The sequence below is a fragment of the Oryx dammah genome, unplaced genomic scaffold (assembly GCF_014754425.2).
Source record: "Oryx dammah isolate SB20612 unplaced genomic scaffold, SCBI_Odam_1.1 HiC_scaffold_29, whole genome shotgun sequence".
NCBI lineage: Eukaryota > Metazoa > Chordata > Mammalia > Artiodactyla > Bovidae > Oryx > Oryx dammah.
The window spans coordinates 73,446,955-73,461,769 of NW_024070213.1; the positions used below are offsets into that span (position 1 = coordinate 73,446,955).

The 14,815-nt window shown below is 39.2% G+C and overlaps 1 protein-coding gene and 1 pseudogene across 1 annotated transcript in view; one reads left to right on the top strand and one right to left on the bottom strand.

Moving 5' to 3' along the window:
• Positions 1-1,565: 1,565 nt before the first annotated feature.
• The window catches only part of LOC120858069, a 37,914-nt pseudogene continuing 24,664 nt past the window's right edge, over positions 1,566-14,815 (bottom strand).
• Positions 1,795-14,815, top strand: part of FRS2 (fibroblast growth factor receptor substrate 2) — a 107,571-nt gene continuing 94,550 nt past the window's right edge. Inside the window, exon 1 of the mRNA XM_040233423.1 lies at positions 1,795-1,944. The gene's annotated coding sequence lies outside the window, so the exon portion shown is untranslated. The remainder of the gene's footprint in view (positions 1,945-14,815) is intronic.

A 14,815-nucleotide genomic window follows, 5' to 3' on the forward strand; every position in this document is an offset into this window, starting at 1 on the left:
AAAGCAAAGGCGCAAAGGCATTGTTTGCATCTTTCAATTCGTAATAACAGGTTGTGAACTATTTTCATTTCCCCTGATTTTCTTAGCAGAAAATTTAAAAAATCTTCCTCTTCCTCCCCCACAGTTTTAAGAGATGCTTGTAAATTTGTTTGGCAGATAGTATGCATGCTAAGCGCTCCCTGCCAGCCCCTGACCCAGAATCTAGCCTCAAATACAGAAACTACTTCAGATGTTTGGTGCCTTTCTGATTTTGTGGCTGAGGAATCCTTCCGCCTCCTTTTCCTGCCTGTCCTCTGACTCCAGGTCCTCGAACTGTCTCAGCTCACAGTGTCACAAGTACCCAGGCTGGCCCCAGGACATTGCTTGGCTCACCTACCTTCATTTTTCCCATTGCAAAAACCTCTGTTGTTTAGTCCCTAAGTCACCACCGACTCTTCCGCGACCCTATGGACTGCAGCCTGCCAGGCTCCTCTGCCCATGGGATTTGCCAGGCAAGAATACTGAAGTGGGTTGCCATTTCCTTCTCCAGGGGATCTTCCTGACCCAGGGATTAAACCCATGTCTCTGGCATTGCAGGAGGATTCTTTACCACCGGTACTCTTGGGAAGCCCTCTACTCTTTTATTTCCTTATTTCCTTCACTAACCTTTTCAATCACCTATGAGTAATCTGTAATTTTTCAAATTACCTCCTTCTAGAGTGATTCCACTGGAGGAAAAATTGTTCCTATTAGTGACAAGGTGTGAGAATGGTTGATTTTTACCCAGATCAGGTGGTGCTAGTGGTAAAGAATCTGGCTGCCAATGCAGGAGACGCCGGTTCCATCCCTGGGTCGGCAAGATCCCCTAGAAGAGGGCATGACAACCCACTCCAGTATTCTTGCCTGAAGAATGCCACGGACAGAGGAGCCTGGTGGGCTACCGTCCATAGCGTTGCAGAGAGTCGGACACAAACTGAAGCAACTTAGCACACAGCATTTTCATTTTGAGTTCCTCTAACAATCCAGAGATGATTATATATGTGTGCGTGTGTGCACATGAAAACACACATACACAGCAACTATATTAAACATATCACAAAGGAGGAAAACGGTCCTAGAGAGGTAAAGTAACTTGCCCAGGGTAAAAAAATGAAAGTATAAATAACAGGACCCAGGCAGTAAGCTTCCAGTTTCCCAGTTCTTGGCCTCAAGTGATGCAATAAAGGAATATAATTTGATTCCTGTCCTCAAAGAACTTAAAACTCGTGTTAGGGATGGGTGAAATTTATACACACAACATGAGTTAAAATCAAGAACTAATGTTTGCGGTATCGGGTTTGGTCTCTTTTGACCGGTTTTCTCCTCTGCCAGAAGTAAAGGATAGCACCAACCTCAAGGGATTTGAGGACGATTAACTAAGCTAAGCGCCAAAAAGCTTAATACAGTGTCTATCACGCAAATAAATGTTTAGTAGTATTTTTAAAGGAGGCAAACTGGGGTGGTAAGAATACTGGAGAGGGTCGGAAGGCGGGTGAAGGCGCTGGACCTTTGCACCTAAATCTTCTGAGCCTCGGTTTTCTCCTCTGTCAAATCAGGTGGCCCGAGTAGAACACGTCGAAGAGCTGTAAACGATTCACCCGGAGTTTGGGTAAAGGCGGAGCCGCGGGGCAGAAAGGGTTAGCAAGGAGCCCGGGGGCGGCTTTGCGGGCGCCGGCGGCAGAGGCCCCGCCCCGTCCCGCTTGGGAGGCCCTGGCAGCTCCAGCCCGCGAGCAGTTCCGGTGCCAAAACCCTTCCCTCCCCCGCTCCCCCGGAAGTGCTTTTCTAGGGTTCGGGCCGTAGAGAGGCCTTGTAGGCACAGCCGCTGAGGTTTGGTCGGCTCTGAGGAGGGGCTCCTACCTGTGTGGGAGCCCAGGGTTTAGCGCCGGTCGACCCGCGCCTTGGCCCCTCTCACCTCGCGGGCCGACGGTGAGTGGCCGGGGGAGTGAACTGCGACGGCCGCGGGCTGCGTCGGGGCTGGCGCTCTCGGGCCCCCGCTACCCGCTCTGGGCTCCAGGCTGCGGGCTGGGCTGTCGGGGTTCGAGAAAGGGGGTTGTCGACCGCCGCGGTTTTCGCCGAGCCCGGGGGACTGGAAGGAGCGGGCGGTGGGGGCCGTGGGGTGGGCGGGGCGGAGCCAGGGAGTGGGTTCCCGGAGCTGTTGTTGCTGTTGGGAGAGTTAAGAATGGGCTGGGCCTCCGTCCATCCAGCCCCCTCATTTCTGCTCCCCTATATCCTCGCGCTGTCTCTGGGATTTGGTTTTTCTGTGTCCGACCCGGGGCTGGGAATCTGGACGTCAGACTCAATCGTGGGCTGTAGTTCCCGACTTTGGCGACCTCTAGGTCTGTCGTCCGGCTCAGTAATTAGCTGGGGTCCCAGGAGTGTCGTCTTTTCGGTCCCAGGGCGGGGCGATGCGTGTGTAGACACCAGAGATCTTCTGCAAGAAGAGATCTTTCCGTCTAGACTGGTGTAGGGGTTGCTCAGGATCGGTTTGGACTGCGCTTGGGACCGGTGTTGGAGGCGTAGGGCAGTGTGGCACCAGCATGCCTCCCATGATTTTTACTCACTGGAAAGCTTACTCAAGCTCTTGTTGAAGTCGCTTCTTAAGACAACAAACTTGCTTGAGGAAAATCAGGAGTTCAGGTAAGTTCCCTTATTTTCTCCGCCGACATTAGGAATGATGCTACTCTCTAATCTGCACTCCTAATTTCTGTGGCTATCTGAAGTCACAGTGGTTTGGTGAGTTCAGTCTGCGGTTGTTTTAAGAACTGACTGCGTAGGGTTGGAGAATTATTATACCCTCCCTTTCTTAAAGTTTGTTAACCTTCATGTTCGGAATTGTCATTTTTCTTAATTTTTAAAGAAAAATTGTGCCCTGTAACTCCAAGGAGATTCCTTAGACTGTTACAGCTGTTGTTGCAATGCAGAGGTTCACACAGGTGGCCAGAGGTGTTTTGTTGTTGTTGTTTTTTGCTGTTGTTTTATAGTATTAGATGTTTACTTCAGATAAATTGAGTCTTTCGTAGAGGAGAAAGTGATGTAGGTCGTTGTTTTTAGCGAACAGGTTTTAGGTAATAAACTACTCCTGAAAGGTTTGTAGGAAATAGGATTTCCCACATTTACTAGTGATTTTAAAATTATGATCATAAAGGAATACAGTTACTGTTGATTTTGACTGCCAGCAGATAACCATTACTTTTGCAGTGTAAAGCATATGCACACAGCCTTTGTGAAACCAGTGACACTTTCCTGTACTTCTCATCTTATGCTTGTATTAGGACTTATGCTCTAGTTTTTTTGGGAGTACTTATCTCATTCTCCTTCCACCACCGGAAGGGAGTAATCTCATGAATTAGGGAAAATAGACTGAAGTGACCATTCAGGGAGCTGTCTTATGCACAAGAAAATTTATTTCACCATTTGTTGATCTTCTACAGGTAAAGGGTGGATGATTTTTAAAGTCCCTGCAAAAGATTGTGGAGTGAAGACTAGTTGTCCAACTTTTAAATTTAGATAGAAACTGTAGATTCTTAGCTATTTGAAGTGCTTGGGATATTGAAATTGAGAGGATCTGGAAAAGGAGTCAGGTTAGATACGGTTATGAATACGTACTGAAGGTGTGATAGTGTGTTTTGAAGGCAAAGATTTCAAGAATTGTAAGAATAGAAAAAGGAAAAATCAGCTGCCCAAAGTAGATTTAATTATGCTCACGTTAATTCAGCAGATACTGAACATTTGCATTGGAAATTATATTATTCAAGTCGGTTCAACAGATATTGCCGTGTTAGGCATCAAACTTTGTTAGGCAACCATGTAGGAGCAAGAAAAGATACAGCCATAACAACTAAGCTTCATGTTTTGGCAGTAATTTTCTAAGGTGTGTCAGAAGTCATGAAGAGCGTATTAAATATTTAGGCGTATTAAATTTTTTTTCTAATTGGAGGTGAGTGCTTTGTGCTTCGTGAAAACCACTGCTAGGCATTAGAGGATGCAAAGATTAAGTCTTGAGTCTTAAGGAATTTGAAATCTAGGAGATGTCAGATATTTGTATAATAATTTACAGCATATAAAAATAAATACTTCCTATGTGAGTGGTTTGACCTAAGTTTGGAGTTGTACGAAAGGAAAATGGGTTCATTTTTATCTAGAGTAAAATGGAAGGTAGTAGAGGTATAGTAATGCTTTTAAAGTTAGCTCTGAAGCTATTATTTATTGAGCATTTCATGCATACCAGGCTCTGTGCTAGTTGCTTTGCGTACCTTTTCTAAGCTTCACAACAATATCTGAGCATATTTCTTAATAATGAGGTCACTGATACTTAAGTGACTTATCTGGACTCTGTAGTAGCAGGTAACTGAGCCCTAGTTTGAATACAAGTCTGTCTCGTGCCAAAACCTGTGTGTTTTTGCTACAACATGCTAATCCCAATAAACCAGCAGCCTGAGTTCAACATTACAGAGGGTAAGACTTTTCTAAGACAAAAATTTAGGGGCTGGAAGTAGGTGGATGAAGAAGGCTTTTTAAATAAAGGGAATGATGTGAGCACAAGTATGGAGGTGGGAAAGTTCATTATGTACTCAGAGGAAAGTATGTGGACCAGCTTACCTAGGATATAGGGTTCATTTTGGGGAATAAGAGATGAGGTTTGAAATATAAATTGGGGCTAGATTGTAGAACATGTTTAAATGCTGTATTTCAGAGTATTTGGGAGGTAGTGAGAAACTACCAAGGTTTAATAGTGTAGCATGTAGAATGATTTGTTGTAGAAAGCCAATTTTCAAGAGAATATAAATAATAGGAAAAGGCAGTGGGGGTATCATGATTTAGGTAGGTGGGCGGGAGGAGGGATTGTTGAGAAAGATTTGGAGGAAGTGGAGGCTGAAGATTACACTCATTTTGATTGTAGGTGACGGCACTGGTGGTATTATTACTAAAAATATGTATGGGCAAGGAGGTGCATAGTGAGATCAGTTTTTAATATAGTGAGTTTTTTTATATATTAAACAAACACTGAAAATAGTCAGAATTCTTTGAAAATATGGGTTTGGAGTTCATGAGAGAGGTCAGTGCCAGGCATATATTAAACATTGGTGTAGAGAATAATATAAATAGATGTATTCGTTGAATCTGTTTAAGAAGATGAAAGAGTCAAGGGAGAGTCTAGATGGAAAAAAAAAGAACCCTTTATTTTAGATGGCATCTGTTTAAAACAGAAGGAAAAAATACTAAATAGATAGATAGATAGATAGATAGATAGATAGATAGATAGATAGATAGATAGTTTTATTCAGTGAGTAAAAATTTTGGTAGTCTGTGTACTGCTCCCTCGCATTGTAGACTCAAATGGCGTAGAAAGAATCTGATCATTGAAAATCTGATTGGGAAACAACTTTCTTGCTGACCTACCAAGAATACTGTGCTATCATTACTCTATCTCAGGGAGGAGGGACTGTTTCAGACTCATTTGGTTCATTGTCAGTCTTTGGTTACTTTCGAGCTGTTTGGTCGTTTCTTTTGGATATTTGTTGGCAAGTGATATGTGAGGATTTGGAAAATTCTCTGTCATTGTATTCTCTTTATATGTATGACTTTCAATTTTGGTTTCAATATCATTAATTTCTGATTATTCAAAGATAGTTTTTGTCCCTCGGATTACTACTGGCTGCTAGCAGTGCCTTACATAGAAAATGGTATTTAATTGCATATTTTTCTTCCAACTCCCTTTTATAAGTACTTTTGATTAACATGAGTAGTTTTGTCTCTAATGTTTGGATTATTTTAGAGAGAATGATAAGACACTTACCATATAATGATACATATATTAAAAACTATACACTTTAATTTTGAAAGTATTTAAGAACTATATAGATTTATAGAATTTCATGTGGTTTCCTGTTTAAATATTTAAGGGAATCTGTATATCGGTGTGTAAAAAAATGGTAGTTATTTGCAGAATGAGGCTTAGAGTTGTAACTTTTTGAGGGCAAGTTGATTATTTTTAGATTAAATTATTATGGAAGTGTTTATTTCCTTCTTGAGAATTAGTATATTCCTTTTGTTTTTTAGGAATATGTTTTTCACTCTTGTCACAGGCACTTGGGAACATCCTGAGTCCTCCTATGTCAGTGTTGTTGGAGGCAGTGGGGTTTGTGTGTGCTTTGTCTGGGCTGGTTAGCTTAGTTGCAGTGAGCCTGGTATTAATAAGGCAAAGGTCAGGAGTTCCATTTAGCTTCAGTCTGAGCGCTGGCCAGGGAGTACACCTCTCACTCCTGCCAGCTGTCTGGGAAATTCCTCGGTTGTCGCTGGTCACAAAGGTGACTAGATTAGGATGGATTTTTTTTTTAAACCACTGGAAGAATATTAGAGGAAATTTAGCATAGTGATTAGGAACTCGGACTCTGGAATAAGACAGACCTATGTCAATATAATAAGACAGACCTATGTCATGAGTTTGCATAAACTCCGGGAGTTGGTGATGGACAGGGAGGCCTGGCAAGCTGCAGTCCATGGGGTCGCAAAGAGTCGGACACGACTGAGCGACTGAACTGAATTGATGTCAGAATTCTTGGTCTGTGATCTTGGGAGAGCCTCTAAACCCCTCCAATGGAGAAAGCCTCGATTTCCTCATTATTGAATAGGTTAATATTTGGTTTGGGCATGTCCTACCATTGCTTTCTTTTTCCAAGTGGAGGTTAACTGCTTGTGGTTCCCAAGTGCTGGACCCTGGAGTGGTGTCAGTCCACGACAGAGTTGTCACTTGTCTGAAGTGAAATGAGAATGAATGAACTTCTCAGAAAGCTACATTTATTGAATTTAAAAGATAATATGTTTTCCTAAAATTATCTTTTACCATTTTTGGTATCAGCATATTAATTTTTTAAATGAAATAATGGTGATAGTAATTGGTAGTTATTTTCTTTTTAAATGTCTCCGGCAGAATAAAATTAACCAACTCCACCCCACCCCACCCTTTTTTTTTTTTTTAAGATTATGGCTCTGTGAAATCTAAAGTCTTGGTTAAACAGAACCAGGAGATTAGGGAAGAGTACTCATTCAACATATTTATGCATATTCAAGGTTTGGCTTACATTCTACTCTTCGATTACCCTATAGGGGCTGTATTGTGATTCTCACCTCATTGAATTTGAATTTGTCAAGTTCTACCATGAATACCTACAGCATATTTCAAGGAGCAACTCGGATGGTTTTCAGTTGAGTTCAAACAACTTGCTCCAAATTATTTGTTTAAAGCTATGTTTCTCAACCAGAGTCCCAGGAGGAAACTGGTGAACTGTGGGGGCTGCCTGGGGGTGCTGCTGTCAGTCATTCCTCTGCTGATTAGCCAAGAAGATAAATAAGTCACTCGCCTTTGACATAGTGAAGTAGCAGAAACTGGCTTTCCTTTTCACCTCTTCTGTAGAATTGTTGAAGCTAGAGTTAGAAAAGCTTTATTTAATGTAGCAAGTAAACCTTGTGTGCATATCAGTAGTCGAAATGCTTTCTAGAGAAAGAGAATAATTCAGTGCTTTGCATAATTGGTTATGTAAGTGGAGCCTCAGAAGTCCTCCTGGGGACACAAAACAGTTATTAGCATAAGCGGTTATTGAAATTGCATTCAGTTGTTTAGATGAGAAGCTTATTGACCCCCTGGTTCACTTAGAGTTGAGGCGAAAACTTAAGTTGCAAACCTAGCTTGTTAAATTAAGGCTTAGCATTTGTTTCCGTTGAGTGTTTTTGGTTAGGTAATTTAAAAAATTGGGAGTGCTGTAGAAATACTTAATTTGTGTTAGAATGCCTAAAGCAAAATGTTCAGGTTAAGCTGAAATAGCTTAGGACCTCTGTACTTTAATTTTAAAGAAAATTGGATGTTTGCTGCTTTAGATATTAAGGATGCTGTTGTTTTATAATTTTGTTATATATCTTTGATTCTGGTAAATGAAAAAAAATCATGTATATTCATTTATTTAATAATGCTTGCAATTTTCCTCTAAAGTGCTTTCAATGGCAGTAATGAATGGTATGCTCAGAAGTCTGGAGGTGTAGCCCAGAGTGCCCAGAGTGAACATTTCACGATGTCTGTAGCATTTAGTTTTAAAAATTCTTAAGAATTTTGCATTGCTGTTTTATATGTATGTAAACAGTGTTTTAAAGTGCTGCCAGCTAAAATTAGTGTCCCAAGAAAGGTCATATGTTCATCCTGTGGAGTTTTGTATTCGTTTTGACATGGCTTGTATTACAATTTAGTAGCACTATGCTTAACTATTTAATTTTGGCTCATGAAAAAAAAATCTTGTGTTCTGATGGTTTTGGTGGAACATGGAAGATGGTGAAAAGGTCTTCACACTTTCTGTATTTTTCTCAACAAACAGCAAACTATTTTAAACTACTGCTGAGGAGCTGTAGTTTCATAGAAATAACATGACTTTGAAAGGAAATTGAATAATTATAAAAGTAAGAACATCTGAAAAATTGACCATTGCTCAGTTATCAGTGTATTTCTAGTGTTATAAAAAATATAGCAGCATTGTCTAATAGAACTTACTGCAATGATGGAAGTGTTCTTTATCTGTACTGTTTAATATAGTGGCCCTCTTATGGGCCACTAAGTACTTAAAGTGTGTCTAGTGTTACAGATGAACTGATTTTTAAATTTTATTTAATTTTAATTAGTTTGAATGTGAACAGACCTGTGGCTACTATATTAGACAGTGCTGCTCTCTAGGGTTAGGAAGACAAGAGAAAGAAGAGAGGTTAGTAATCTTCATGCCACCTCTCAGTTCAGTTATAGGCACTCCACAAGTAGTTCTTAAAGAAGATAACGAATCTTTTTATTGTTTCAGTTTTGAATACCAAGCTCTGGGGCATATTCTAGATTTTTAGGGAATGATTGCTAGCCTTGTTTTTTTTTTTCTTGTTGATTTTTAAAATTTACTTTTATTACAGAAGCATATAGGATAATAAATGTACAGCTTAAATAATTGGCTTAAACAGTAGAACACTGCCTCTTTGAAGACCCTCTGTGCTTATCACCACTTGTGTTCTCTGACATGCTTCCTAAGTCACCATGATCTGAATTTTGTGTTAATTATTCCCTTGCTTTTCGTTTTAATTTTGGTTAATATATTTTTAAAAAATCCATTTTCCTCTTTCTTCATGTTTGGAAGTTTGTAGTTTCCCTTTATTTTAATTCTTCCTGACTTCCAACAAATTATATATTCTTTTTGTTTTAAGCACTGTTGCTTTCATTTGCCTGTGTAATACACACATACACGTACATACATACATACATACAAATGTCTTTGCTCATTTTCATTTTCGTCTTGAACTTCCTTTTGAGATCTGAGATCATTTTCTCTCTCCCTGAACATCCTTTAGAGGGTCTGTTATTTGAAAAACTTTTTATTTGTTTGAAAGTCTTATTCCTGAAGGTGACTTTCCTGTGTGTGCATTCAGTGCTAGCAATTATTATTATTTTTATTATAGATCTTGCTCCATTCTCTTCTAGCTTTTATTGTTTTTGAAAAATCAGTAATCCATGTGATTTGCCATTGCTTTAAAGATACAGTTGGCCCTACATATCTGCAGGTTTTGCCTTGTTGGATTTAACCACCCATGAACTGAAATATTTGAAAAATTATGGGAAGTTTAAAAAGCAGAACTTGAATTTGTTGCATGTTGGCAACTATTTATATAGCATTTCCATTGTATTAGGTATTTTGAGTAATCTGGAGTATACCTGAGGACATACATGCTGCTGCTGCTGCTGCTAAGTCGCTTCAGTCGTGTCCGACTCTGTGCGACCCCATAGACGGCAGCCCACCAGGCTCCGCCGTCCCTGGGATTCTCCAGGCAAGAACACTGGAGTGGGTTGCCATTTCCTTCTCCAATGCATGAAAGTGAAAAGTGAAAGTGAAGTCACTCAGTCGTGTCTGACTCTTAGCGACCCCATGGACTGCAGCCCACCAGGCTCCTCCGTCCATGGGATTTTTCAGGCAAGAGTACTGGAGTGGGGTGCCATATGCAAATACTACACTGTCTTGTAGAAGGGACTTGAACTTTGGAGGGTATCCTCTGAGGTCTTGGAACCATTCATGCCCCTTTGGAAAACTGAAGGATGACTGTTTCTGTTGTTTCATGAGAGCTAGTTTTGACACGGCTTTTTTTTTTTACCCTTGGTGTACTGCACTTTTATTTTGATATGTCTGAAAGGTGGTTTCTTCTGCTTATCATGTTTGGTATTCAGTAGGTTTTGGAATCTAAAGATTGATGTCAGTTCTGGAGAACTATTTTTTAGCTATTTTCTCCTCAAATTTTATCTTCTTTATTTCATGTCTGGAACTTGTGTTTTGAAGTATGTTAGATCTTTTTACTCTACCCATTGGGCCTTTTAATTGGTCTTTTATATTTTCTCTTTCTGTGTCTGTTTGTATTGTGTTCTCAATAATTAGTGCCTTTTCTTCCAGTTAGCTAATTCTCACCTCAGTTTTGTTCACCTGTTTCATTGATTTTTTTTCACTTTATTTTATCAATTATATCTTTTTAAAAAATTGGTAAAATACACATAAATAGAATTTACCATTTTAGCCATTTTAAAGCATATGGGTCATGACATTGAGTATATTCCCCTTATTGTGTGACTGTCACCACTGTCCATCTCCAGGACTTTTTTCATCATCATAAAATTTTGTACCCATTCAACAGTAAGCCCTTGTTCCCTCTTCACTGAGCCCCTGGCAACAGCTACTTTACTTCTGTGAATTTATTCTGTATGGTCATATAAGTGGATCATACAGTGTTTGTCATTTTGTCTAGTTTATTTCACTCAGCATAATGTCTTCATCTGTGTTGTACCATGTTTATTGAGTTTTTGAAATTTTCATTTACTATGTTTTTTGGTCATTTCTAGAAGTTGTATTCAGTTCCTTTTAAAGATTATTCTTTTTAAAAAAAAATAGTTATTCCTTTTTTAGTCATGTTCTCAAGGTACTTTATTTCTTAAAAATCTATTTAATATGCTTTTTTTAATTGAGTGTGATAATTACAGTATTTGAAGTTTGCAGATGTGAGTCTGTTGTTTTGCTTGCTCTTGCTCATAGTGCTGTGCTTTCCTAATTCATTTTGTGTTCTGACTGTGAAGTTCCTTAGAACATTCTCTGTATTAATTTTGCACAGTGAGTTTTAAAAAATAGGATTAATATATAGCTTAGAGCTTATAAGTAAGCACCTGGACATTAGTATCCTGTGTTCTTAAACTTTTTAATTTGAAATGATTTCTAACTTACAGTAAAGTTGCAAGAATGATATAGTAGACTCATATATCCTTTACCCATGTTTATCAATTTTTAAACATTTTGCCATGTTTGATTTATGGCACAAACACACATTATTATTTGTTTTTGTGACCACTGAAGAGTTTGTTGCATACCTTTTTACTTCTTAATAGCTCAGGGTGTATTTCCTAAGAATAAGGATATTCTTTTAGGTAATCACAGTACCATTATAAAATCCCAAGAATTTAACATTGGTAACTACTTTAGTCTCCATATGCTTTAAATTCCAGTCCTGTAGATTTGATCGTATCTTGTATTTAGTTGTCATTTCTTTTTAGTCTCCTGTGTGGATCACAATAAACTGTGGAAAATTCTGAAAGAGATGGGAATACCAGATCACCTGACCTGCCTCTTGAGAAACCTATATGCAGGTCAGGAAGCAACAGTTAGAACTGGACATGGAACAACAGACTGGTTCCAAGTAGGAAAAGGAGTACGTCAAGGCTGTATATTGTCACCCTGCTTATTTAATTTAAATGCAGAGTACAGCATGAGAAATGCTGGGCTGGAAGAAGCACAAGCTGGAATCAAGATTGCCAGGAGAAATATCAATAACCTCAGATATGCAGATGACACCACCCTTATGGCAGAAAGTGAAGAGGAACTCAAAAGCCTCTTGATGAAAGTGAAAGAGGAGAGTGAAAAAGCTGGCTTAATGCGCAACGTTAAGAAAACGAAGATCATGGCATCTGGTCCCATCACTTCATGGCAAATAGATGGGAAAACAGTGGAAACAGTGTCAGACTTTATTTTTGGGGGGCTCCAAAATCACTACAGATGGTGATTGCAGCCATGAAATTAAAAGACGCTTACTCCTTGGAAGGAAAGTTATGACCAACCTAGATAGCATATTCAAAAGCAGAGACATTACTTTGTCAACAGAGGTCCATCTAGTCAAGGCTATGGTTTTTCCTGTGGTCATGTATGGATGTGAGAGTTGGATTGTGACGAAAGCTGAGCGCCGAAGAATTGATGTTTTTGAACTGTGGTGTTGGAGAAGACTCTTGAGAGTCCCTTGGACTGCAAGGAGATCCACCCAGTCCATTCTGAAGGAGATCAGCCCTGGGATTTCCTTGGAAGGAATGATACTGAAGCTGAAACTCCAATACTTTGTCCACCTCATGCGAAGAGTTGACTCATTGGAAAAGACTCTGATGCTGGGAGGGATTGGGGGCAGGAGGAGAAGGGGACAACAGAGGATGAGATGGCTGGATGGCATCACTGACTTGATGAACGTGAATCTGAGTGAACTCCGAGAGTTGGTGATGGACAGGGAGGCCTGGCGTTGCTGCGATTCATGGGGTCGCAAAGAGTCGGACACGACTGAGCAACTGAACTGAACTGAACTGAACTGAAAATGAGCTTGTCTTTGTCTTTTATGTAATTAAAGAATACAGATAAGTTGTTTTATAGAAAAATGTTCAACTTGGATTTGTCTCATAGTTTCAGGTTATTTATTTATCATCAGTCAGACTACTACAAAAGGTATGTGCCCCTCTCAGAATATTACATCTGTATATACATTATGTCCATTTGCCCCTCATTAGTGATTTTACTTTTGGTCAGAGTGTTGACTGGTTTATTCACTGTATAGTTACTGTTTTTCTCCTTATATTTAATAAGCAATCTGCAGGGAGGTCCTAGTGTTTTGTTCTTCATGAAAAGATAAGTACAGTGGGACTTCCCTGGCAACCCTGTGCAATGTAGGGGGTGTGGGTTCGATCCCTGGTCAGGGAGCTAAATCTCACATGCCTTGAGGCCAAAACACCAAAACATAAAACAGAAGCAATATTATAACAAATTCAATAAAGATTTAAAAAATGGTCCTCACCAAAATAAAAAAAAGATAAGTACACTAATATATATTTCATTTGTATGAAAGATTTCTAGTTTGCCAGGCATTTTTATACATACCTTGTTTTATTGCTCTTTTTAAAAAATTGCTTTTATTGTACTTCACTCTATTACATTTTTTACAAATCAAAGGTTTGTGGCAACCCTGTGTTGAGCAAGTCTGTTGGTACTATTTTTCCAATAACATTTGCTAGCTTCATGTCTTTTTTGTTACATTTTAGTAATTCTCACAATATTTCAAACTTTTTCATTCTTATTATTATATTTGTTATGGTGATGTGTAATCAGTGATCTCTGATGTTAACCACTGTGACTTGCTGAAGGCTCAGTTGATAGTTAGCATTTTTTAGCAGTGAAGTTTTTAAGACAAGTTTTTATTGAAATATAGTTGATTTAAAGTATTTTTAAGTTAAGGTATGCACATTTCTTTTAGATATGCTGTTGTACACTTAATAGACTACAGGATCACATAAACATAACTTTTATATGCACTGGGCAATGAGAAAAATTTGTGTGACTCGTTTTATTGTGATGCTCACTTTATTGTTGTGGTCTGGAACTGAACTTGCAGTATCTCTTAGGTATGCCTGTATTTTATGACCTTATTTTAATCTTTATGGCAGTAGTACATATTTTATAGTTCTGGAAACTAAGACTCGGAAACATAGCTAATAAGAGGCAGCATTGGAATTCAAACCCTTAAAGTTTTCTTAAGACTGTTTTTTAAACTAGCCACAGTTGCCCTCTAAGTTGGAAGATCGACTGTTAACTTAGGGCATGGTCTGTGTCTTGTCTCCTGTGTTGTCAGTGCCTGGGACAGTTGAGTGAATAAACAACACACAGACAGGAGTTGCTATCTGACATGAGGGTCTTACATGGTAAGAGTTCTAATGTAATTGTATTTGTTCACATTTTATACTTATATATATAAATGTAGGCATATGGATAATGTGTATGTATGTTGTTGCTCAGTCACTAAGCTGTGTCTGAGTCTTCGCGACCCCATGGACTGCAGCACATCAGGGTCCTCTTTCTTCCACTGTTTCCCAGAGTTTGCTTAAACTCATGTCCATTGAGTCAGTGATGCTATTTAACCATCTATCCTCTGGCACCCCCTTCTCCTGTAAGTACATAATAATATATATGTAGTTGCTTAAAGTTTGTGTGGAAGGTTTTTCTGAAGCTTTGCATAACTCTAGGTAAGATTTTTTTTTTTTTAGATTAAAAAGTAAATGGATTTGCCTTTATTGAAGAAAATTTGGAGCTTTCTTTTTCTTGGCTGTGCCGCATGGCTTGTGGGATCTTAGTTCCCTGACTAGGGATTGAACACTGGCCCTCAGCAATGAGAGTGTGGAGTCCTAACCATTTGGACTGCTAGGAAATTCCCCCACATTTGGCTTTCTCGAAGGCATTAGGTGATAAAGATAAGTGAGGCAGATTTTCTGGTATCAGTTCAATTCTTTTTTTGTTAAGCAAATCTTTAAGATTGGGGTGATTGGAGGAATGTAGTGTATTACTAGAATGTAATCTCTTGACCTGGTTAATTGGTGGATGCTGGGCCCTAACACGATTCACCTTTTCTCCTGTTTTACCTCTGACTTTCCACCTTCCATTCTTGG